This window comes from Neoarius graeffei (assembly GCF_027579695.1).
Source record: "Neoarius graeffei isolate fNeoGra1 chromosome 18 unlocalized genomic scaffold, fNeoGra1.pri SUPER_18_unloc_1, whole genome shotgun sequence".
Lineage (NCBI taxonomy): Eukaryota > Metazoa > Chordata > Actinopteri > Siluriformes > Ariidae > Neoarius > Neoarius graeffei.
The window spans coordinates 1,437,501-1,458,210 of NW_026869982.1; the positions used below are offsets into that span (position 1 = coordinate 1,437,501).

The following is a 20,710-nucleotide window of genomic DNA, read 5'->3' on the forward strand; positions in this document are numbered from 1 at the left end:
AGATCAGACAGGATCAGACGTTGTCAGAGTGGTTTGGCCATAAGCAACAGTTAGTTGGAAATGTGCCGTTTTTCTTGCCTTGCCTTGCGCCCAGAAGGAAAATTCTTGCCTTGCGAGCAGAAGGAAAATTCAAACAGATTTCTGCAAGGAGACAAAATAAAATGCTTACAGTACTTGGTATTCCTAGGCAGTCTCACACTCAAGTACTAACCAGGCCCAACTCTGTTTAGCTTCTCAGATCAGACAGGATCAGGCATTGTCAGAGTGGTTTGGACGTAAACAACAGTCTGGAAATGTGCGCCTTGCCTTGCCTTGCCTTGCCTTGCCTTGCCTTGCCTTGCCTTGCCTTGCCTTGCCTTGCCTTGCCTTGCCTTGCCTTGCCTTGCCTTGCCTTGCCTTGCCTTGCCTTGCCTTGCCTTGCGCCCAGAAGGAAAATTCTTGCCTTGCGAGCAGAAGGAAAATTCAAACAGATTTCTGCAAGAAGACAAAATAAAATGCTTACAGTACCTGGTATTCCTAGGCAGTCTCCCACTCAAGTACTAACCAGGCCCAACTCTGTTTAGCTTCTGAGATCAGACAGGATCAGACGTTGTCAGAGTGGTTTGGCCATAAGCAACAGTTAGTTGGAAATGTGCCGTTTTTCTTGCCTTGCCTTGCGCCCAGAAGGAAAATTCTTGCCTTGCGAGCAGAAGGAAAATTCAAACAGATTTCTGCAAGGAGACAAAATAAAATGCTTACAGTACTTGGTATTCCTAGGCAGTCTCACACTCAAGTACTAACCAGGCCCAACTCTGTTTAGCTTCTCAGATCAGACAGGATCAGGCATTGTCGATTTCTGCAAGAAGACAAAATAAAATGCTTACAGTACCTGGTATTCCTAGGCAGTCTCCCACTCAAGTACTAACCAGGCCCAACTCTGTTTAGCTTCTGAGATCAGACAGGATCAGACGTTGTCAGAGTGGTTTGGCCATAAGCAACAGTTAGTTGGAAATGTGCCGTTTTTCTTGCCTTGCCTTGCGCCCAGAAGGAAAATTCTTGCCTTGCGAGCAGAAGGAAAATTCAAACAGATTTCTGCAAGGAGACAAAATAAAATGCTTACAGTACTTGGTATTCCTAGGCAGTCTCACACTCAAGTACTAACCAGGCCCAACTCTGTTTAGCTTCTCAGATCAGACAGGATCAGGCATTGTCGATTTCTGCAAGAAGACAAAATAAAATGCTTACAGTACCTGGTATTCCTAGGCAGTCTCCCACTCAAGTACTAACCAGGCCCAACTCTGTTTAGCTTCTGAGATCAGACAGGATCAGACGTTGTCAGAGTGGTTTGGCCATAAGCAACAGTTAGTTGGAAATGTGCCGTTTTTCTTGCCTTGCCTTGCGCCCAGAAGGAAAATTCTTGCCTTGCGAGCAGAAGGAAAATTCAAACAGATTTCTGCAAGGAGACAAAATAAAATGCTTACAGTACTTGGTATTCCTAGGCAGTCTCACACTCAAGTACTAACCAGGCCCAACTCTGTTTAGCTTCTCAGATCAGACAGGATCAGGCATTGTCGATTTCTGCAAGAAGACAAAATAAAATGCTTACAGTACCTGGTATTCCTAGGCAGTCTCCCACTCAAGTACTAACCAGGCCCAACTCTGTTTAGCTTCTGAGATCAGACAGGATCAGACGTTGTCAGAGTGGTTTGGCCATAAGCAACAGTTAGTTGGAAATGTGCCGTTTTTCTTGCCTTGCCTTGCGCCCAGAAGGAAAATTCTTGCCTTGCGAGCAGAAGGAAAATTCAAACAGATTTCTGCAAGGAGACAAAATAAAATGCTTACAGTACTTGGTATTCCTAGGCAGTCTCACACTCAAGTACTAACCAGGCCCAACTCTGTTTAGCTTCTCAGATCAGACAGGATCAGGCATTGTCAGAGTGGTTTGGACGTAAACAACAGTCTGGAAATGTGCGCCTTGCCTTGCCTTGCCTTGCCTTGCCTTGCCTTGCCTTGCCTTGCCTTGCCTTGCCTTGCCTTGCCTTGCCTTGCCTTGCCTTGCCTTGCCTTGCGCCCAGAAGGAAAATTCTTGCCTTGCGAGCAGAAGGAAAATTCAAACAGATTTCTGCAAGAAGACAAAATAAAATGCTTACAGTACCTGGTATTCCTAGGCAGTCTCCCACTCAAGTACTAACCAGGCCCAACTCTGTTTAGCTTCTGAGATCAGACAGGATCAGACGTTGTCAGAGTGGTTTGGCCATAAGCAACAGTTAGTTGGAAATGTGCCGTTTTTCTTGCCTTGCCTTGCGCCCAGAAGGAAAATTCTTGCCTTGCGAGCAGAAGGAAAATTCAAACAGATTTCTGCAAGGAGACAAAATAAAATGCTTACAGTACTTGGTATTCCTAGGCAGTCTCACACTCAAGTACTAACCAGGCCCAACTCTGTTTAGCTTCTCAGATCAGACAGGATCAGGCATTGTCGATTTCTGCAAGAAGACAAAATAAAATGCTTACAGTACCTGGTATTCCTAGGCAGTCTCCCACTCAAGTACTAACCAGGCCCAACTCTGTTTAGCTTCTGAGATCAGACAGGATCAGACGTTGTCAGAGTGGTTTGGCCATAAGCAACAGTTAGTTGGAAATGTGCCGTTTTTCTTGCCTTGCCTTGCGCCCAGAAGGAAAATTCTTGCCTTGCGAGCAGAAGGAAAATTCAAACAGATTTCTGCAAGGAGACAAAATAAAATGCTTACAGTACTTGGTATTCCTAGGCAGTCTCACACTCAAGTACTAACCAGGCCCAACTCTGTTTAGCTTCTCAGATCAGACAGGATCAGGCATTGTCAGAGTGGTTTGGACGTAAACAACAGTCTGGAAATGTGCGCCTTGCCTTGCCTTGCCTTGCCTTGCCTTGCCTTGCCTTGCCTTGCCTTGCCTTGCCTTGCCTTGCCTTGCCTTGCCTTGCCTTGCCTTGCCTTGCCTTGCCTTGCCTTGCCTTGCCTTGCCTTGCCTTGCGCCCAGAAGGAAAATTCTTGCCTTGCGAGCAGAAGGAAAATTCAAACAGATTTCTGCAAGAAGACAAAATAAAATGCTTACAGTACCTGGTATTCCTAGGCAGTCTCCCACTCAAGTACTAACCAGGCCCAACTCTGTTTAGCTTCTGAGATCAGACAGGATCAGACGTTGTCAGAGTGGTTTGGCCATAAGCAACAGTTAGTTGGAAATGTGCCGTTTTTCTTGCCTTGCCTTGCGCCCAGAAGGAAAATTCTTGCCTTGCGAGCAGAAGGAAAATTCAAACAGATTTCTGCAAGGAGACAAAATAAAATGCTTACAGTACTTGGTATTCCTAGGCAGTCTCACACTCAAGTACTAACCAGGCCCAACTCTGTTTAGCTTCTCAGATCAGACAGGATCAGGCATTGTCGATTTCTGCAAGAAGACAAAATAAAATGCTTACAGTACCTGGTATTCCTAGGCAGTCTCCCACTCAAGTACTAACCAGGCCCAACTCTGTTTAGCTTCTGAGATCAGACAGGATCAGACGTTGTCAGAGTGGTTTGGCCATAAGCAACAGTTAGTTGGAAATGTGCCGTTTTTCTTGCCTTGCCTTGCGCCCAGAAGGAAAATTCTTGCCTTGCGAGCAGAAGGAAAATTCAAACAGATTTCTGCAAGGAGACAAAATAAAATGCTTACAGTACTTGGTATTCCTAGGCAGTCTCACACTCAAGTACTAACCAGGCCCAACTCTGTTTAGCTTCTCAGATCAGACAGGATCAGGCATTGTCGATTTCTGCAAGAAGACAAAATAAAATGCTTACAGTACCTGGTATTCCTAGGCAGTCTCCCACTCAAGTACTAACCAGGCCCAACTCTGTTTAGCTTCTGAGATCAGACAGGATCAGACGTTGTCAGAGTGGTTTGGCCATAAGCAACAGTTAGTTGGAAATGTGCCGTTTTTCTTGCCTTGCCTTGCGCCCAGAAGGAAAATTCTTGCCTTGCGAGCAGAAGGAAAATTCAAACAGATTTCTGCAAGGAGACAAAATAAAATGCTTACAGTACTTGGTATTCCTAGGCAGTCTCACACTCAAGTACTAACCAGGCCCAACTCTGTTTAGCTTCTCAGATCAGACAGGATCAGGCATTGTCGATTTCTGCAAGAAGACAAAATAAAATGCTTACAGTACCTGGTATTCCTAGGCAGTCTCCCACTCAAGTACTAACCAGGCCCAACTCTGTTTAGCTTCTGAGATCAGACAGGATCAGACGTTGTCAGAGTGGTTTGGCCATAAGCAACAGTTAGTTGGAAATGTGCCGTTTTTCTTGCCTTGCCTTGCGCCCAGAAGGAAAATTCTTGCCTTGCGAGCAGAAGGAAAATTCAAACAGATTTCTGCAAGGAGACAAAATAAAATGCTTACAGTACTTGGTATTCCTAGGCAGTCTCACACTCAAGTACTAACCAGGCCCAACTCTGTTTAGCTTCTCAGATCAGACAGGATCAGGCATTGTCAGAGTGGTTTGGACGTAAACAACAGTCTGGAAATGTGCGCCTTGCCTTGCCTTGCCTTGCCTTGCCTTGCCTTGCCTTGCCTTGCCTTGCCTTGCCTTGCCTTGCCTTGCCTTGCCTTGCCTTGCCTTGCCTTGCCTTGCCTTGCCTTGCCTTGCGCCCAGAAGGAAAATTCTTGCCTTGCGAGCAGAAGGAAAATTCAAACAGATTTCTGCAAGAAGACAAAATAAAATGCTTACAGTACCTGGTATTCCTAGGCAGTCTCCCACTCAAGTACTAACCAGGCCCAACTCTGTTTAGCTTCTGAGATCAGACAGGATCAGACGTTGTCAGAGTGGTTTGGCCATAAGCAACAGTTAGTTGGAAATGTGCCGTTTTTCTTGCCTTGCCTTGCGCCCAGAAGGAAAATTCTTGCCTTGCGAGCAGAAGGAAAATTCAAACAGATTTCTGCAAGGAGACAAAATAAAATGCTTACAGTACTTGGTATTCCTAGGCAGTCTCACACTCAAGTACTAACCAGGCCCAACTCTGTTTAGCTTCTCAGATCAGACAGGATCAGGCATTGTCGATTTCTGCAAGAAGACAAAATAAAATGCTTACAGTACCTGGTATTCCTAGGCAGTCTCCCACTCAAGTACTAACCAGGCCCAACTCTGTTTAGCTTCTGAGATCAGACAGGATCAGACGTTGTCAGAGTGGTTTGGCCATAAGCGACAGTTAGTTGGAAATGTGCCGTTTTTCTTGCCTTGCCTTGCGCCCAGAAGGAAAATTCTTGCCTTGCGAGCAGAAGGAAAATTCAAACAGATTTCTGCAAGGAGACAAAATAAAATGCTTACAGTACTTGGTATTCCTAGGCAGTCTCACACTCAAGTACTAACCAGGCCCAACTCTGTTTAGCTTCTCAGATCAGACAGGATCAGGCATTGTCAGAGTGGTTTGGACGTAAACAACAGTCTGGAAATGTGCGCCTTGCCTTGCCTTGCCTTGCCTTGCCTTGCCTTGCCTTGCCTTGCCTTGCCTTGCCTTGCCTTGCCTTGCCTTGCGCCCAGAAGGAAAATTCTTGCCTTGCGAGCAGAAGGAAAATTCAAACAGATTTCTGCAAGAAGACAAAATAAAATGCTTACAGTACCTGGTATTCCTAGGCAGTCTCCCACTCAAGTACTAACCAGGCCCAACTCTGTTTAGCTTCTGAGATCAGACAGGATCAGACGTTGTCAGAGTGGTTTGGCCATAAGCAACAGTTAGTTGGAAATGTGCCGTTTTTCTTGCCTTGCCTTGCGCCCAGAAGGAAAATTCTTGCCTTGCGAGCAGAAGGAAAATTCAAACAGATTTCTGCAAGGAGACAAAATAAAATGCTTACAGTACTTGGTATTCCTAGGCAGTCTCACACTCAAGTACTAACCAGGCCCAACTCTGTTTAGCTTCTCAGATCAGACAGGATCAGGCATTGTCGATTTCTGCAAGAAGACAAAATAAAATGCTTACAGTACCTGGTATTCCTAGGCAGTCTCCCACTCAAGTACTAACCAGGCCCAACTCTGTTTAGCTTCTGAGATCAGACAGGATCAGACGTTGTCAGAGTGGTTTGGCCATAAGCAACAGTTAGTTGGAAATGTGCCGTTTTTCTTGCCTTGCCTTGCGCCCAGAAGGAAAATTCTTGCCTTGCGAGCAGAAGGAAAATTCAAACAGATTTCTGCAAGGAGACAAAATAAAATGCTTACAGTACTTGGTATTCCTAGGCAGTCTCACACTCAAGTACTAACCAGGCCCAACTCTGTTTAGCTTCTCAGATCAGACAGGATCAGGCATTGTCAGAGTGGTTTGGACGTAAACAACAGTCTGGAAATGTGCGCCTTGCCTTGCCTTGCCTTGCCTTGCCTTGCCTTGCCTTGCCTTGCCTTGCCTTGCCTTGCCTTGCCTTGCCTTGCCTTGCCTTGCCTTGCCTTGCCTTGCCTTGCCTTGCGCCCAGAAGGAAAATTCTTGCCTTGCGAGCAGAAGGAAAATTCAAACAGATTTCTGCAAGAAGACAAAATAAAATGCTTACAGTACCTGGTATTCCTAGGCAGTCTCCCACTCAAGTACTAACCAGGCCCAACTCTGTTTAGCTTCTGAGATCAGACAGGATCAGACGTTGTCAGAGTGGTTTGGCCATAAGCAACAGTTAGTTGGAAATGTGCCGTTTTTCTTGCCTTGCCTTGCGCCCAGAAGGAAAATTCTTGCCTTGCGAGCAGAAGGAAAATTCAAACAGATTTCTGCAAGGAGACAAAATAAAATGCTTACAGTACTTGGTATTCCTAGGCAGTCTCACACTCAAGTACTAACCAGGCCCAACTCTGTTTAGCTTCTCAGATCAGACAGGATCAGGCATTGTCGATTTCTGCAAGAAGACAAAATAAAATGCTTACAGTACCTGGTATTCCTAGGCAGTCTCCCACTCAAGTACTAACCAGGCCCAACTCTGTTTAGCTTCTGAGATCAGACAGGATCAGACGTTGTCAGAGTGGTTTGGCCATAAGCAACAGTTAGTTGGAAATGTGCCGTTTTTCTTGCCTTGCCTTGCGCCCAGAAGGAAAATTCTTGCCTTGCGAGCAGAAGGAAAATTCAAACAGATTTCTGCAAGGAGACAAAATAAAATGCTTACAGTACTTGGTATTCCTAGGCAGTCTCACACTCAAGTACTAACCAGGCCCAACTCTGTTTAGCTTCTCAGATCAGACAGGATCAGGCATTGTCAGAGTGGTTTGGACGTAAACAACAGTCTGGAAATGTGCGCCTTGCCTTGCCTTGCCTTGCCTTGCCTTGCCTTGCCTTGCCTTGCCTTGCCTTGCCTTGCCTTGCCTTGCCTTGCCTTGCCTTGCCTTGCCTTGCCTTGCCTTGCCTTGCCTTGCCTTGCCTTGCGCCCAGAAGGAAAATTCTTGCCTTGCGAGCAGAAGGAAAATTCAAACAGATTTCTGCAAGAAGACAAAATAAAATGCTTACAGTACCTGGTATTCCTAGGCAGTCTCCCACTCAAGTACTAACCAGGCCCAACTCTGTTTAGCTTCTGAGATCAGACAGGATCAGACGTTGTCAGAGTGGTTTGGCCATAAGCAACAGTTAGTTGGAAATGTGCCGTTTTTCTTGCCTTGCCTTGCGCCCAGAAGGAAAATTCTTGCCTTGCGAGCAGAAGGAAAATTCAAACAGATTTCTGCAAGGAGACAAAATAAAATGCTTACAGTACTTGGTATTCCTAGGCAGTCTCACACTCAAGTACTAACCAGGCCCAACTCTGTTTAGCTTCTCAGATCAGACAGGATCAGGCATTGTCGATTTCTGCAAGAAGACAAAATAAAATGCTTACAGTACCTGGTATTCCTAGGCAGTCTCCCACTCAAGTACTAACCAGGCCCAACTCTGTTTAGCTTCTGAGATCAGACAGGATCAGACGTTGTCAGAGTGGTTTGGCCATAAGCAACAGTTAGTTGGAAATGTGCCGTTTTTCTTGCCTTGCCTTGCGCCCAGAAGGAAAATTCTTGCCTTGCGAGCAGAAGGAAAATTCAAACAGATTTCTGCAAGGAGACAAAATAAAATGCTTACAGTACTTGGTATTCCTAGGCAGTCTCACACTCAAGTACTAACCAGGCCCAACTCTGTTTAGCTTCTCAGATCAGACAGGATCAGGCATTGTCAGAGTGGTTTGGACGTAAACAACAGTCTGGAAATGTGCGCCTTGCCTTGCCTTGCCTTGCCTTGCCTTGCCTTGCCTTGCCTTGCCTTGCCTTGCCTTGCCTTGCCTTGCCTTGCCTTGCCTTGCCTTGCGCCCAGAAGGAAAATTCTTGCCTTGCGAGCAGAAGGAAAATTCAAACAGATTTCTGCAAGAAGACAAAATAAAATGCTTACAGTACCTGGTATTCCTAGGCAGTCTCCCACTCAAGTACTAACCAGGCCCAACTCTGTTTAGCTTCTGAGATCAGACAGGATCAGACGTTGTCAGAGTGGTTTGGCCATAAGCAACAGTTAGTTGGAAATGTGCCGTTTTTCTTGCCTTGCCTTGCGCCCAGAAGGAAAATTCTTGCCTTGCGAGCAGAAGGAAAATTCAAACAGATTTCTGCAAGGAGACAAAATAAAATGCTTACAGTACTTGGTATTCCTAGGCAGTCTCACACTCAAGTACTAACCAGGCCCAACTCTGTTTAGCTTCTCAGATCAGACAGGATCAGGCATTGTCGATTTCTGCAAGAAGACAAAATAAAATGCTTACAGTACCTGGTATTCCTAGGCAGTCTCCCACTCAAGTACTAACCAGGCCCAACTCTGTTTAGCTTCTGAGATCAGACAGGATCAGACGTTGTCAGAGTGGTTTGGCCATAAGCAACAGTTAGTTGGAAATGTGCCGTTTTTCTTGCCTTGCCTTGCGCCCAGAAGGAAAATTCTTGCCTTGCGAGCAGAAGGAAAATTCAAACAGATTTCTGCAAGGAGACAAAATAAAATGCTTACAGTACTTGGTATTCCTAGGCAGTCTCACACTCAAGTACTAACCAGGCCCAACTCTGTTTAGCTTCTCAGATCAGACAGGATCAGGCATTGTCGATTTCTGCAAGAAGACAAAATAAAATGCTTACAGTACCTGGTATTCCTAGGCAGTCTCCCACTCAAGTACTAACCAGGCCCAACTCTGTTTAGCTTCTGAGATCAGACAGGATCAGACGTTGTCAGAGTGGTTTGGCCATAAGCAACAGTTAGTTGGAAATGTGCCGTTTTTCTTGCCTTGCCTTGCGCCCAGAAGGAAAATTCTTGCCTTGCGAGCAGAAGGAAAATTCAAACAGATTTCTGCAAGGAGACAAAATAAAATGCTTACAGTACTTGGTATTCCTAGGCAGTCTCACACTCAAGTACTAACCAGGCCCAACTCTGTTTAGCTTCTCAGATCAGACAGGATCAGGCATTGTCGATTTCTGCAAGAAGACAAAATAAAATGCTTACAGTACCTGGTATTCCTAGGCAGTCTCCCACTCAAGTACTAACCAGGCCCAACTCTGTTTAGCTTCTGAGATCAGACAGGATCAGACGTTGTCAGAGTGGTTTGGCCATAAGCAACAGTTAGTTGGAAATGTGCCGTTTTTCTTGCCTTGCCTTGCGCCCAGAAGGAAAATTCTTGCCTTGCGAGCAGAAGGAAAATTCAAACAGATTTCTGCAAGGAGACAAAATAAAATGCTTACAGTACTTGGTATTCCTAGGCAGTCTCACACTCAAGTACTAACCAGGCCCAACTCTGTTTAGCTTCTCAGATCAGACAGGATCAGGCATTGTCAGAGTGGTTTGGACGTAAACAACAGTCTGGAAATGTGCGCCTTGCCTTGCCTTGCCTTGCCTTGCCTTGCCTTGCCTTGCCTTGCCTTGCCTTGCCTTGCCTTGCCTTGCCTTGCCTTGCCTTGCCTTGCCTTGCCTTGCCTTGCCTTGCGCCCAGAAGGAAAATTCTTGCCTTGCGAGCAGAAGGAAAATTCAAACAGATTTCTGCAAGAAGACAAAATAAAATGCTTACAGTACCTGGTATTCCTAGGCAGTCTCCCACTCAAGTACTAACCAGGCCCAACTCTGTTTAGCTTCTGAGATCAGACAGGATCAGACGTTGTCAGAGTGGTTTGGCCATAAGCAACAGTTAGTTGGAAATGTGCCGTTTTTCTTGCCTTGCCTTGCGCCCAGAAGGAAAATTCTTGCCTTGCGAGCAGAAGGAAAATTCAAACAGATTTCTGCAAGGAGACAAAATAAAATGCTTACAGTACTTGGTATTCCTAGGCAGTCTCACACTCAAGTACTAACCAGGCCCAACTCTGTTTAGCTTCTCAGATCAGACAGGATCAGGCATTGTCGATTTCTGCAAGAAGACAAAATAAAATGCTTACAGTACCTGGTATTCCTAGGCAGTCTCCCACTCAAGTACTAACCAGGCCCAACTCTGTTTAGCTTCTGAGATCAGACAGGATCAGACGTTGTCAGAGTGGTTTGGCCATAAGCGACAGTTAGTTGGAAATGTGCCGTTTTTCTTGCCTTGCCTTGCGCCCAGAAGGAAAATTCTTGCCTTGCGAGCAGAAGGAAAATTCAAACAGATTTCTGCAAGGAGACAAAATAAAATGCTTACAGTACTTGGTATTCCTAGGCAGTCTCACACTCAAGTACTAACCAGGCCCAACTCTGTTTAGCTTCTCAGATCAGACAGGATCAGGCATTGTCAGAGTGGTTTGGACGTAAACAACAGTCTGGAAATGTGCGCCTTGCCTTGCCTTGCCTTGCCTTGCCTTGCCTTGCCTTGCCTTGCCTTGCCTTGCCTTGCCTTGCCTTGCCTTGCCTTGCCTTGCCTTGCCTTGCCTTGCCTTGCCTTGCCTTGCCTTGCGCCCAGAAGGAAAATTCTTGCCTTGCGAGCAGAAGGAAAATTCAAACAGATTTCTGCAAGAAGACAAAATAAAATGCTTACAGTACCTGGTATTCCTAGGCAGTCTCCCACTCAAGTACTAACCAGGCCCAACTCTGTTTAGCTTCTGAGATCAGACAGGATCAGACGTTGTCAGAGTGGTTTGGCCATAAGCAACAGTTAGTTGGAAATGTGCCGTTTTTCTTGCCTTGCCTTGCGCCCAGAAGGAAAATTCTTGCCTTGCGAGCAGAAGGAAAATTCAAACAGATTTCTGCAAGGAGACAAAATAAAATGCTTACAGTACTTGGTATTCCTAGGCAGTCTCACACTCAAGTACTAACCAGGCCCAACTCTGTTTAGCTTCTCAGATCAGACAGGATCAGGCATTGTCGATTTCTGCAAGAAGACAAAATAAAATGCTTACAGTACCTGGTATTCCTAGGCAGTCTCCCACTCAAGTACTAACCAGGCCCAACTCTGTTTAGCTTCTGAGATCAGACAGGATCAGACGTTGTCAGAGTGGTTTGGCCATAAGCAACAGTTAGTTGGAAATGTGCCGTTTTTCTTGCCTTGCCTTGCGCCCAGAAGGAAAATTCTTGCCTTGCGAGCAGAAGGAAAATTCAAACAGATTTCTGCAAGGAGACAAAATAAAATGCTTACAGTACTTGGTATTCCTAGGCAGTCTCACACTCAAGTACTAACCAGGCCCAACTCTGTTTAGCTTCTCAGATCAGACAGGATCAGGCATTGTCAGAGTGGTTTGGACGTAAACAACAGTCTGGAAATGTGCGCCTTGCCTTGCCTTGCCTTGCCTTGCCTTGCCTTGCCTTGCCTTGCCTTGCCTTGCCTTGCCTTGCCTTGCCTTGCCTTGCCTTGCCTTGCCTTGCCTTGCCTTGCCTTGCCTTGCCTTGCCTTGCGCCCAGAAGGAAAATTCTTGCCTTGCGAGCAGAAGGAAAATTCAAACAGATTTCTGCAAGAAGACAAAATAAAATGCTTACAGTACCTGGTATTCCTAGGCAGTCTCCCACTCAAGTACTAACCAGGCCCAACTCTGTTTAGCTTCTGAGATCAGACAGGATCAGACGTTGTCAGAGTGGTTTGGCCATAAGCAACAGTTAGTTGGAAATGTGCCGTTTTTCTTGCCTTGCCTTGCGCCCAGAAGGAAAATTCTTGCCTTGCGAGCAGAAGGAAAATTCAAACAGATTTCTGCAAGGAGACAAAATAAAATGCTTACAGTACTTGGTATTCCTAGGCAGTCTCACACTCAAGTACTAACCAGGCCCAACTCTGTTTAGCTTCTCAGATCAGACAGGATCAGGCATTGTCGATTTCTGCAAGAAGACAAAATAAAATGCTTACAGTACCTGGTATTCCTAGGCAGTCTCCCACTCAAGTACTAACCAGGCCCAACTCTGTTTAGCTTCTGAGATCAGACAGGATCAGACGTTGTCAGAGTGGTTTGGCCATAAGCAACAGTTAGTTGGAAATGTGCCGTTTTTCTTGCCTTGCCTTGCGCCCAGAAGGAAAATTCTTGCCTTGCGAGCAGAAGGAAAATTCAAACAGATTTCTGCAAGGAGACAAAATAAAATGCTTACAGTACTTGGTATTCCTAGGCAGTCTCACACTCAAGTACTAACCAGGCCCAACTCTGTTTAGCTTCTCAGATCAGACAGGATCAGGCATTGTCAGAGTGGTTTGGACGTAAACAACAGTCTGGAAATGTGCGCCTTGCCTTGCCTTGCCTTGCCTTGCCTTGCCTTGCCTTGCCTTGCCTTGCCTTGCCTTGCCTTGCCTTGCCTTGCCTTGCGCCCAGAAGGAAAATTCTTGCCTTGCGAGCAGAAGGAAAATTCAAACAGATTTCTGCAAGAAGACAAAATAAAATGCTTACAGTACCTGGTATTCCTAGGCAGTCTCCCACTCAAGTACTAACCAGGCCCAACTCTGTTTAGCTTCTGAGATCAGACAGGATCAGACGTTGTCAGAGTGGTTTGGCCATAAGCAACAGTTAGTTGGAAATGTGCCGTTTTTCTTGCCTTGCCTTGCGCCCAGAAGGAAAATTCTTGCCTTGCGAGCAGAAGGAAAATTCAAACAGATTTCTGCAAGGAGACAAAATAAAATGCTTACAGTACTTGGTATTCCTAGGCAGTCTCACACTCAAGTACTAACCAGGCCCAACTCTGTTTAGCTTCTCAGATCAGACAGGATCAGGCATTGTCGATTTCTGCAAGAAGACAAAATAAAATGCTTACAGTACCTGGTATTCCTAGGCAGTCTCCCACTCAAGTACTAACCAGGCCCAACTCTGTTTAGCTTCTGAGATCAGACAGGATCAGACGTTGTCAGAGTGGTTTGGCCATAAGCAACAGTTAGTTGGAAATGTGCCGTTTTTCTTGCCTTGCGCCCAGAAGGAAAATTCTTGCCTTGCGAGCAGAAGGAAAATTCAAACAGATTTCTGCAAGGAGACAAAATAAAATGCTTACAGTACTTGGTATTCCTAGGCAGTCTCACACTCAAGTACTAACCAGGCCCAACTCTGTTTAGCTTCTCAGATCAGACAGGATCAGGCATTGTCAGAGTGGTTTGGACGTAAACAACAGTCTGGAAATGTGCGCCTTGCCTTGCCTTGCCTTGCCTTGCCTTGCCTTGCCTTGCCTTGCCTTGCCTTGCCTTGCCTTGCCTTGCCTTGCCTTGCCTTGCCTTGCCTTGCGCCCAGAAGGAAAATTCTTGCCTTGCGAGCAGAAGGAAAATTCAAACAGATTTCTGCAAGAAGACAAAATAAAATGCTTACAGTACCTGGTATTCCTAGGCAGTCTCCCACTCAAGTACTAACCAGGCCCAACTCTGTTTAGCTTCTGAGATCAGACAGGATCAGACGTTGTCAGAGTGGTTTGGCCATAAGCAACAGTTAGTTGGAAATGTGCCGTTTTTCTTGCCTTGCCTTGCGCCCAGAAGGAAAATTCTTGCCTTGCGAGCAGAAGGAAAATTCAAACAGATTTCTGCAAGGAGACAAAATAAAATGCTTACAGTACTTGGTATTCCTAGGCAGTCTCACACTCAAGTACTAACCAGGCCCAACTCTGTTTAGCTTCTCAGATCAGACAGGATCAGGCATTGTCGATTTCTGCAAGAAGACAAAATAAAATGCTTACAGTACCTGGTATTCCTAGGCAGTCTCCCACTCAAGTACTAACCAGGCCCAACTCTGTTTAGCTTCTGAGATCAGACAGGATCAGACGTTGTCAGAGTGGTTTGGCCATAAGCAACAGTTAGTTGGAAATGTGCCGTTTTTCTTGCCTTGCCTTGCGCCCAGAAGGAAAATTCTTGCCTTGCGAGCAGAAGGAAAATTCAAACAGATTTCTGCAAGGAGACAAAATAAAATGCTTACAGTACTTGGTATTCCTAGGCAGTCTCACACTCAAGTACTAACCAGGCCCAACTCTGTTTAGCTTCTCAGATCAGACAGGATCAGGCATTGTCGATTTCTGCAAGAAGACAAAATAAAATGCTTACAGTACCTGGTATTCCTAGGCAGTCTCCCACTCAAGTACTAACCAGGCCCAACTCTGTTTAGCTTCTGAGATCAGACAGGATCAGACGTTGTCAGAGTGGTTTGGCCATAAGCAACAGTTAGTTGGAAATGTGCCGTTTTTCTTGCCTTGCCTTGCGCCCAGAAGGAAAATTCTTGCCTTGCGAGCAGAAGGAAAATTCAAACAGATTTCTGCAAGGAGACAAAATAAAATGCTTACAGTACTTGGTATTCCTAGGCAGTCTCACACTCAAGTACTAACCAGGCCCAACTCTGTTTAGCTTCTCAGATCAGACAGGATCAGGCATTGTCGATTTCTGCAAGAAGACAAAATAAAATGCTTACAGTACCTGGTATTCCTAGGCAGTCTCCCACTCAAGTACTAACCAGGCCCAACTCTGTTTAGCTTCTGAGATCAGACAGGATCAGACGTTGTCAGAGTGGTTTGGCCATAAGCAACAGTTAGTTGGAAATGTGCCGTTTTTCTTGCCTTGCCTTGCGCCCAGAAGGAAAATTCTTGCCTTGCGAGCAGAAGGAAAATTCAAACAGATTTCTGCAAGGAGACAAAATAAAATGCTTACAGTACTTGGTATTCCTAGGCAGTCTCACACTCAAGTACTAACCAGGCCCAACTCTGTTTAGCTTCTCAGATCAGACAGGATCAGGCATTGTCAGAGTGGTTTGGACGTAAACAACAGTCTGGAAATGTGCGCCTTGCCTTGCCTTGCCTTGCCTTGCCTTGCCTTGCCTTGCCTTGCCTTGCCTTGCCTTGCCTTGCCTTGCCTTGCCTTGCCTTGCCTTGCCTTGCCTTGCCTTGCCTTGCCTTGCCTTGCGCCCAGAAGGAAAATTCTTGCCTTGCGAGCAGAAGGAAAATTCAAACAGATTTCTGCAAGAAGACAAAATAAAATGCTTACAGTACCTGGTATTCCTAGGCAGTCTCCCACTCAAGTACTAACCAGGCCCAACTCTGTTTAGCTTCTGAGATCAGACAGGATCAGACGTTGTCAGAGTGGTTTGGCCATAAGCAACAGTTAGTTGGAAATGTGCCATTTTTCTTGCCTTGCCTTGCGCCCAGAAGGAAAATTCTTGCCTTGCGAGCAGAAGGAAAATTCAAACAGATTTCTGCAAGGAGACAAAATAAAATGCTTACAGTACTTGGTATTCCTAGGCAGTCTCACACTCAAGTACTAACCAGGCCCAACTCTGTTTAGCTTCTCAGATCAGACAGGATCAGGCATTGTCGATTTCTGCAAGAAGACAAAATAAAATGCTTACAGTACCTGGTATTCCTAGGCAGTCTCCCACTCAAGTACTAACCAGGCCCAACTCTGTTTAGCTTCTGAGATCAGACAGGATCAGACGTTGTCAGAGTGGTTTGGCCATAAGCAACAGTTAGTTGGAAATGTGCCGTTTTTCTTGCCTTGCCTTGCGCCCAGAAGGAAAATTCTTGCCTTGCGAGCAGAAGGAAAATTCAAACAGATTTCTGCAAGGAGACAAAATAAAATGCTTACAGTACTTGGTATTCCTAGGCAGTCTCACACTCAAGTACTAACCAGGCCCAACTCTGTTTAGCTTCTCAGATCAGACAGGATCAGGCATTGTCAGAGTGGTTTGGACGTAAACAACAGTCTGGAAATGTGCGCCTTGCCTTGCCTTGCCTTGCCTTGCCTTGCCTTGCCTTGCCTTGCCTTGCCTTGCCTTGCCTTGCCTTGCCTTGCCTTGCCTTGCCTTGCCTTGCCTTGCCTTGCCTTGCGCCCAGAAGGAAAATTCTTGCCTTGCGAGCAGAAGGAAAATTCAAACAGATTTCTGCAAGAAGACAAAATAAAATGCTTACAGTACCTGGTATTCCTAGGCAGTCTCCCACTCAAGTACTAACCAGGCCCAACTCTGTTTAGCTTCTGAGATCAGACAGGATCAGACGTTGTCAGAGTGGTTTGGCCATAAGCAACAGTTAGTTGGAAATGTGCCGTTTTTCTTGCCTTGCCTTGCGCCCAGAAGGAAAATTCTTGCCTTGCGAGCAGAAGGAAAATTCAAACAGATTTCTGCAAGGAGACAAAATAAAATGCTTACAGTACTTGGTATTCCTAGGCAGTCTCACACTCAAGTACTAACCAGGCCCAACTCTGTTTAGCTTCTCAGATCAGACAGGATCAGGCATTGTCGATTTCTGCAAGAAGACAAAATAAAATGCTTACAGTACCTGGTATTCCTAGGCAGTCTCCCACTCAAGTACTAACCAGGCCCAACTCTGTTTAGCTTCTGAGATCAGACAGGATCAGACGTTGTCAGAGTGGTTTGGCCATAAGCAACAGTTAGTTGGAAATGTGCCGTTTTTCTTGCCTTGCCTTGCGCCCAGAAGGAAAATTCTTGCCTTGCGAGCAGAAGGAAAATTCAAACAGATTTCTGCAAGGAGACAAAATAAAATGCTTACAGTACTTGGTATTCCTAGGCAGTCTCACACTCAAGTACTAACCAGGCCCAACTCTGTTTAGCTTCTCAGATCAGACAGGATCAGGCATTGTCAGAGTGGTTTGGACGTAAACAACAGTCTGGAAATGTGCGCCTTGCCTTGCCTTGCCTTGCCTTGCCTTGCCTTGCCTTGCCTTGCCTTGCCTTGCCTTGCCTTGCCTTGCCTTGCCTTGCCTTGCCTTGCCTTGCCTTGCCTTGCCTTGCCTTGCCTTGCCTTGCCTTGCCTTGCGCCCAGAAGGAAAATTCTTGCCTTGCGAGCAGAAGGAAAATTCAAACAGATTTCTGCAAGAAGACAAAATAAAATGCTTACAGTACCTGGTATTCCTAGGCAGTCTCCCACTCAAGTACTAACCAGGCCCAACTCTGTTTAGCTTCTGAGATCAGACAGGATCAGACGTTGTCAGAGTGGTTTGGCCATAAGCAACAGTTAGTTGGAAATGTGCCGTTTTTCTTGCCTTGCCTTGCGCCCAGAAGGAAAATTCTTGCCTTGCGAGCAGAAGGAAAATTCAAACAGATTTCTGCAAGGAGACAAAATAAAATGCTTACAGTACTTGGTATTCCTAGGCAGTCTCACACTCAAGTACTAACCAGGCCCAACTCTGTTTAGCTTCTCAGATCAGACAGGATCAGGCATTGTCGATTTCTGCAAGAAGACAAAATAAAATGCTTACAGTACCTGGTATTCCTAGGCAGTCTCCCACTCAAGTACTAACCAGGCCCAACTCTGTTTAGCTTCTGAGATCAGACAGGATCAGACGTTGTCAGAGTGGTTTGGCCATAAGCAACAGTTAGTTGGAAATGTGCCGTTTTTCTTGCCTTGCCTTGCGCCCAGAAGGAAAATTCTTGCCTTGCGAGCAGAAGGAAAATTCAAACAGATTTCTGCAAGGAGACAAAATAAAATGCTTACAGTACTTGGTATTCCTAGGCAGTCTCACACTCAAGTACTAACCAGGCCCAACTCTGTTTAGCTTCTCAGATCAGACAGGATCAGGCATTGTCAGAGTGGTTTGGACGTAAACAACAGTCTGGAAATGTGCGCCTTGCCTTGCCTTGCCTTGCCTTGCCTTGCCTTGCCTTGCCTTGCCTTGCCTTGCCTTGCCTTGCCTTGCCTTGCCTTGCCTTGCCTTGCCTTGCCTTGCCTTGCCTTGCCTTGCCTTGCCTTGCGCCCAGAAGGAAAATTCTTGCCTTGCGAGCAGAAGGAAAATTCAAACAGATTTCTGCAAGAAGACAAAATAAAATGCTTACAGTACCTGGTATTCCTAGGCAGTCTCCCACTCAAGTACTAACCAGGCCCAACTCTGTTTAGCTTCTGAGATCAGACAGGATCAGACGTTGTCAGAGTGGTTTGGCCATAAGCAACAGTTAGTTGGAAATGTGCCGTTTTTCTTGCCTTGCCTTGCGCCCAGAAGGAAAATTCTTGCCTTGCGAGCAGAAGGAAAATTCAAACAGATTTCTGCAAGGAGACAAAATAAAATGCTTACAGTACTTGGTATTCCTAGGCAGTCTCACACTCAAGTACTAACCAGGCCCAACTCTGTTTAGCTTCTCAGATCAGACAGGATCAGGCATTGTCAGAGTGGTTTGGACGTAAACAACAGTCTGGAAATGTGCGCCTTGCCTTGCCTTGCCTTGCCTTGCCTTGCCTTGCCTTGCCTTGCCTTGCCTTGCCTTGCCTTGCCTTGCCTTGCCTTGCCTTGCCTTGCCTTGCCTTGCCTTGCCTTGCCTTGCCTTGCCTTGCGCCCAGAAGGAAAATTCTTGCCTTGCGAGCAGAAGGAAAATTCAAACAGATTTCTGCAAGAAGACAAAATAAAATGCTTACAGTACCTGGTATTCCTAGGCAGTCTCCCACTCAAGTACTAACCAGGCCCAACTCTGTTTAGCTTCTGAGATCAGACAGGATCAGACGTTGTCAGAGTGGTTTGGCCATAAGCAACAGTTAGTTGGAAATGTGCCGTTTTTCTTGCCTTGCCTTGCGCCCAGAAGGAAAATTCTTGCCTTGCGAGCAGAAGGAAAATTCAAACAGATTTCTGCAAGGAGACAAAATAAAATGCTTACAGTACTTGGTATTCCTAGGCAGTCTCACACTCAAGTACTAACCAGGCCCAACTCTGTTTAGCTTCTCAGATCAGACAGGATCAGGCATTGTCGATTTCTGCAAGAAGACAAAATAAAATGCTTACAGTACCTGGTATTCCTAGGCAGTCTCCCACTCAAGTACTAACCAGGCCCAACTCTGTTTAGCTTCTGAGATCAGACAGGATCAGACGTTGTCAGAGTGGTTTGGCCATAAGCAACAGTTAGTTGGAAATGTGCCGTTTTTCTTGCCTTGCCTTGCGCCCAGAAGGAAAATTCTTGCCTTGCGAGCAGAAGGAAAATTCAAACAGATTTCTGCAAGGAGACAAAATAAAATGCTTACAGTACTTGGTATTCCTAGGCAGTCTCACACTCAAGTACTAACCAGGCCCAACTCTGTTTAGCTTCTCAGATCAGACAGGATCAGGCATTGTCAGAGTGGTTTGGACGTAAACAACAGTCTGGAAATGTGCGCCTTGCCTTGCCTTGCCTTGCCTTGCCTTGCCTTGCCTTGCCTTGCCTTGCCTTGCCTTGCCTTGCCTTGCCTTGCCTTGCCTTGCCTTGCCTTGCGCCCAGAAGGAAAATTCTTGCCTTGCGAGCAGAAGGAAAATTCAAACAGATTTCTGCAAGAAGACAAAATAAAATGCTTACAGTACCTGGTATTCCTAGGCAGTCTCCCACTCAAGTACTAACCAGGCCCAACTCTGTTTAGCTTCTGAGATCAGACAGGATCAGACGTTGTCAGAGTGGTTTGGCCATAAGCAACAGTTAGTTGGAAATGTGCCGTTTTTCTTGCCTTGCCTTGCGCCCAGAAGGAAAATTCTTGCCTTGCGAGCAGAAGGAAAATTCAAACAGATTTCTGCAAGGAGACAAAATAAAATGCTTACAGTACTTGGTATTCCTAGGCAGTCTCACACTCAAGTACTAACCAGGCCCAACTCTGTTTAGCTTCTCAGATCAGACAGGATCAGGCATTGTCGATTTCTGCAAGAAGACAAAATAAAATGCTTACAGTACCTGGTATTCCTAGGCAGTCTCCCACTCAAGTACTAACCAGGCCCAACTCTGTTTAGCTTCTGAGATCAGACAGGATCAGACGTTGTCAGAGTGGTTTGGCCATAAGCAACAGTTAGTTGGAAATGTGCCGTTTTTCTTGCCTTGCCTTGCGCCCAGAAGGAAAATTCTTGCCTTGCGAGCAGAAGGAAAATTCAAACAGATTTCTGCAAGGAGACAAAATAAAATGCTTACAGTACTTGGTATTCCTAGGCAGTCTCACACTCAAGTACTAACCAGGCCCAACTCTGTTTAGCTTCTCAGATCAGACAGGATCAGGCATTGTCAGAGTGGTTTGGACGTAAACAACAGTCTGGAAATGTGCGCCTTGCCTTGCCTTGCCTTGCCTTGCCTTGCCTTGCCTTGCCTTGCCTTGCCTTGCCTTGCCTTGCCTTGCCTTGCCTTGCCTTGCCTTGCCTTGCCTTGCCTTGCCTTGCCTTGCGCCCAGAAGGAAAATTCTTGCCTTGCGAGCAGAAGGAAAATTCAAACAGATTTCTGCAAGAAGACAAAATAAAATGCTTACAGTACCTGGTATTCCTAGGCAGTCTCCCACTCAAGTACTAACCAGGCCCAACTCTGTTTAGCTTCTGAGATCAGACAGGATCAGACGTTGTCAGAGTGGTTTGGCCATAAGCAACAGTTAGTTGGAAATGTGCCGTTTTTCTTGCCTTGCCTTGCGCCCAGAAGGAAAATTCTTGCCTTGCGAGCAGAAGGAAAATTCAAA

General features: G+C 45.9%; 47 pseudogenes; all 47 read right to left on the minus strand.

Annotated features, from left to right (window-relative positions):
- LOC132878934 (5S ribosomal RNA) overlaps positions 1-45 on the minus strand; it is a 119-nt pseudogene extending 74 nt beyond the window's left edge.
- A 450-nt stretch (positions 46-495) lies between these two features.
- On the minus strand, positions 496-614 carry LOC132878935 (5S ribosomal RNA; annotated as a pseudogene).
- Positions 615-856: 242 nt separating this feature from the next.
- On the minus strand, positions 857-975 carry LOC132878936 (5S ribosomal RNA; annotated as a pseudogene).
- A 242-nt stretch (positions 976-1,217) lies between these two features.
- Positions 1,218-1,336, minus strand: LOC132878937 (5S ribosomal RNA; annotated as a pseudogene).
- Positions 1,337-1,578: 242 nt separating this feature from the next.
- Positions 1,579-1,697, minus strand: LOC132878938 (5S ribosomal RNA; annotated as a pseudogene).
- A 425-nt stretch (positions 1,698-2,122) lies between these two features.
- Positions 2,123-2,241, minus strand: LOC132878939 (5S ribosomal RNA; annotated as a pseudogene).
- Positions 2,242-2,483: 242 nt separating this feature from the next.
- On the minus strand, positions 2,484-2,602 carry LOC132878940 (5S ribosomal RNA; annotated as a pseudogene).
- Positions 2,603-3,062: 460 nt separating this feature from the next.
- Positions 3,063-3,181, minus strand: LOC132878941 (5S ribosomal RNA; annotated as a pseudogene).
- Positions 3,182-3,423: 242 nt separating this feature from the next.
- Positions 3,424-3,542, minus strand: LOC132878942 (5S ribosomal RNA; annotated as a pseudogene).
- Positions 3,543-3,784: 242 nt separating this feature from the next.
- On the minus strand, positions 3,785-3,903 carry LOC132878943 (5S ribosomal RNA; annotated as a pseudogene).
- A 242-nt stretch (positions 3,904-4,145) lies between these two features.
- On the minus strand, positions 4,146-4,264 carry LOC132878945 (5S ribosomal RNA; annotated as a pseudogene).
- Positions 4,265-4,709: 445 nt separating this feature from the next.
- Positions 4,710-4,828, minus strand: LOC132878946 (5S ribosomal RNA; annotated as a pseudogene).
- A 242-nt stretch (positions 4,829-5,070) lies between these two features.
- On the minus strand, positions 5,071-5,189 carry LOC132878947 (5S ribosomal RNA; annotated as a pseudogene).
- A 405-nt stretch (positions 5,190-5,594) lies between these two features.
- LOC132878948 (5S ribosomal RNA) lies at positions 5,595-5,713 on the minus strand (annotated as a pseudogene).
- A 242-nt stretch (positions 5,714-5,955) lies between these two features.
- LOC132878950 (5S ribosomal RNA) lies at positions 5,956-6,074 on the minus strand (annotated as a pseudogene).
- A 440-nt stretch (positions 6,075-6,514) lies between these two features.
- LOC132878952 (5S ribosomal RNA) lies at positions 6,515-6,633 on the minus strand (annotated as a pseudogene).
- Positions 6,634-6,875: 242 nt separating this feature from the next.
- LOC132878953 (5S ribosomal RNA) lies at positions 6,876-6,994 on the minus strand (annotated as a pseudogene).
- A 455-nt stretch (positions 6,995-7,449) lies between these two features.
- Positions 7,450-7,568, minus strand: LOC132878954 (5S ribosomal RNA; annotated as a pseudogene).
- Positions 7,569-7,810: 242 nt separating this feature from the next.
- LOC132878955 (5S ribosomal RNA) lies at positions 7,811-7,929 on the minus strand (annotated as a pseudogene).
- Positions 7,930-8,349: 420 nt separating this feature from the next.
- Positions 8,350-8,468, minus strand: LOC132878956 (5S ribosomal RNA; annotated as a pseudogene).
- Positions 8,469-8,710: 242 nt separating this feature from the next.
- LOC132878958 (5S ribosomal RNA) lies at positions 8,711-8,829 on the minus strand (annotated as a pseudogene).
- Positions 8,830-9,071: 242 nt separating this feature from the next.
- LOC132878959 (5S ribosomal RNA) lies at positions 9,072-9,190 on the minus strand (annotated as a pseudogene).
- Positions 9,191-9,432: 242 nt separating this feature from the next.
- LOC132878960 (5S ribosomal RNA) lies at positions 9,433-9,551 on the minus strand (annotated as a pseudogene).
- A 440-nt stretch (positions 9,552-9,991) lies between these two features.
- On the minus strand, positions 9,992-10,110 carry LOC132878961 (5S ribosomal RNA; annotated as a pseudogene).
- A 242-nt stretch (positions 10,111-10,352) lies between these two features.
- Positions 10,353-10,471, minus strand: LOC132878962 (5S ribosomal RNA; annotated as a pseudogene).
- Positions 10,472-10,921: 450 nt separating this feature from the next.
- Positions 10,922-11,040, minus strand: LOC132878963 (5S ribosomal RNA; annotated as a pseudogene).
- Positions 11,041-11,282: 242 nt separating this feature from the next.
- Positions 11,283-11,401, minus strand: LOC132878964 (5S ribosomal RNA; annotated as a pseudogene).
- A 455-nt stretch (positions 11,402-11,856) lies between these two features.
- LOC132878966 (5S ribosomal RNA) lies at positions 11,857-11,975 on the minus strand (annotated as a pseudogene).
- A 242-nt stretch (positions 11,976-12,217) lies between these two features.
- On the minus strand, positions 12,218-12,336 carry LOC132878967 (5S ribosomal RNA; annotated as a pseudogene).
- Positions 12,337-12,746: 410 nt separating this feature from the next.
- On the minus strand, positions 12,747-12,865 carry LOC132878968 (5S ribosomal RNA; annotated as a pseudogene).
- A 242-nt stretch (positions 12,866-13,107) lies between these two features.
- On the minus strand, positions 13,108-13,226 carry LOC132878970 (5S ribosomal RNA; annotated as a pseudogene).
- A 420-nt stretch (positions 13,227-13,646) lies between these two features.
- Positions 13,647-13,765, minus strand: LOC132878971 (5S ribosomal RNA; annotated as a pseudogene).
- Positions 13,766-14,007: 242 nt separating this feature from the next.
- On the minus strand, positions 14,008-14,126 carry LOC132878972 (5S ribosomal RNA; annotated as a pseudogene).
- A 242-nt stretch (positions 14,127-14,368) lies between these two features.
- LOC132878973 (5S ribosomal RNA) lies at positions 14,369-14,487 on the minus strand (annotated as a pseudogene).
- A 242-nt stretch (positions 14,488-14,729) lies between these two features.
- On the minus strand, positions 14,730-14,848 carry LOC132878974 (5S ribosomal RNA; annotated as a pseudogene).
- Positions 14,849-15,298: 450 nt separating this feature from the next.
- LOC132878975 (5S ribosomal RNA) lies at positions 15,299-15,417 on the minus strand (annotated as a pseudogene).
- A 242-nt stretch (positions 15,418-15,659) lies between these two features.
- Positions 15,660-15,778, minus strand: LOC132878977 (5S ribosomal RNA; annotated as a pseudogene).
- Positions 15,779-16,218: 440 nt separating this feature from the next.
- LOC132878978 (5S ribosomal RNA) lies at positions 16,219-16,337 on the minus strand (annotated as a pseudogene).
- Positions 16,338-16,579: 242 nt separating this feature from the next.
- LOC132878979 (5S ribosomal RNA) lies at positions 16,580-16,698 on the minus strand (annotated as a pseudogene).
- A 465-nt stretch (positions 16,699-17,163) lies between these two features.
- On the minus strand, positions 17,164-17,282 carry LOC132878980 (5S ribosomal RNA; annotated as a pseudogene).
- Positions 17,283-17,524: 242 nt separating this feature from the next.
- LOC132878983 (5S ribosomal RNA) lies at positions 17,525-17,643 on the minus strand (annotated as a pseudogene).
- Positions 17,644-18,098: 455 nt separating this feature from the next.
- On the minus strand, positions 18,099-18,217 carry LOC132878984 (5S ribosomal RNA; annotated as a pseudogene).
- Positions 18,218-18,672: 455 nt separating this feature from the next.
- LOC132878985 (5S ribosomal RNA) lies at positions 18,673-18,791 on the minus strand (annotated as a pseudogene).
- A 242-nt stretch (positions 18,792-19,033) lies between these two features.
- On the minus strand, positions 19,034-19,152 carry LOC132878986 (5S ribosomal RNA; annotated as a pseudogene).
- A 425-nt stretch (positions 19,153-19,577) lies between these two features.
- Positions 19,578-19,696, minus strand: LOC132878987 (5S ribosomal RNA; annotated as a pseudogene).
- Positions 19,697-19,938: 242 nt separating this feature from the next.
- LOC132878988 (5S ribosomal RNA) lies at positions 19,939-20,057 on the minus strand (annotated as a pseudogene).
- Positions 20,058-20,502: 445 nt separating this feature from the next.
- Positions 20,503-20,621, minus strand: LOC132878989 (5S ribosomal RNA; annotated as a pseudogene).
- Between the last annotated feature and the right edge of the window lie 89 nt (positions 20,622-20,710).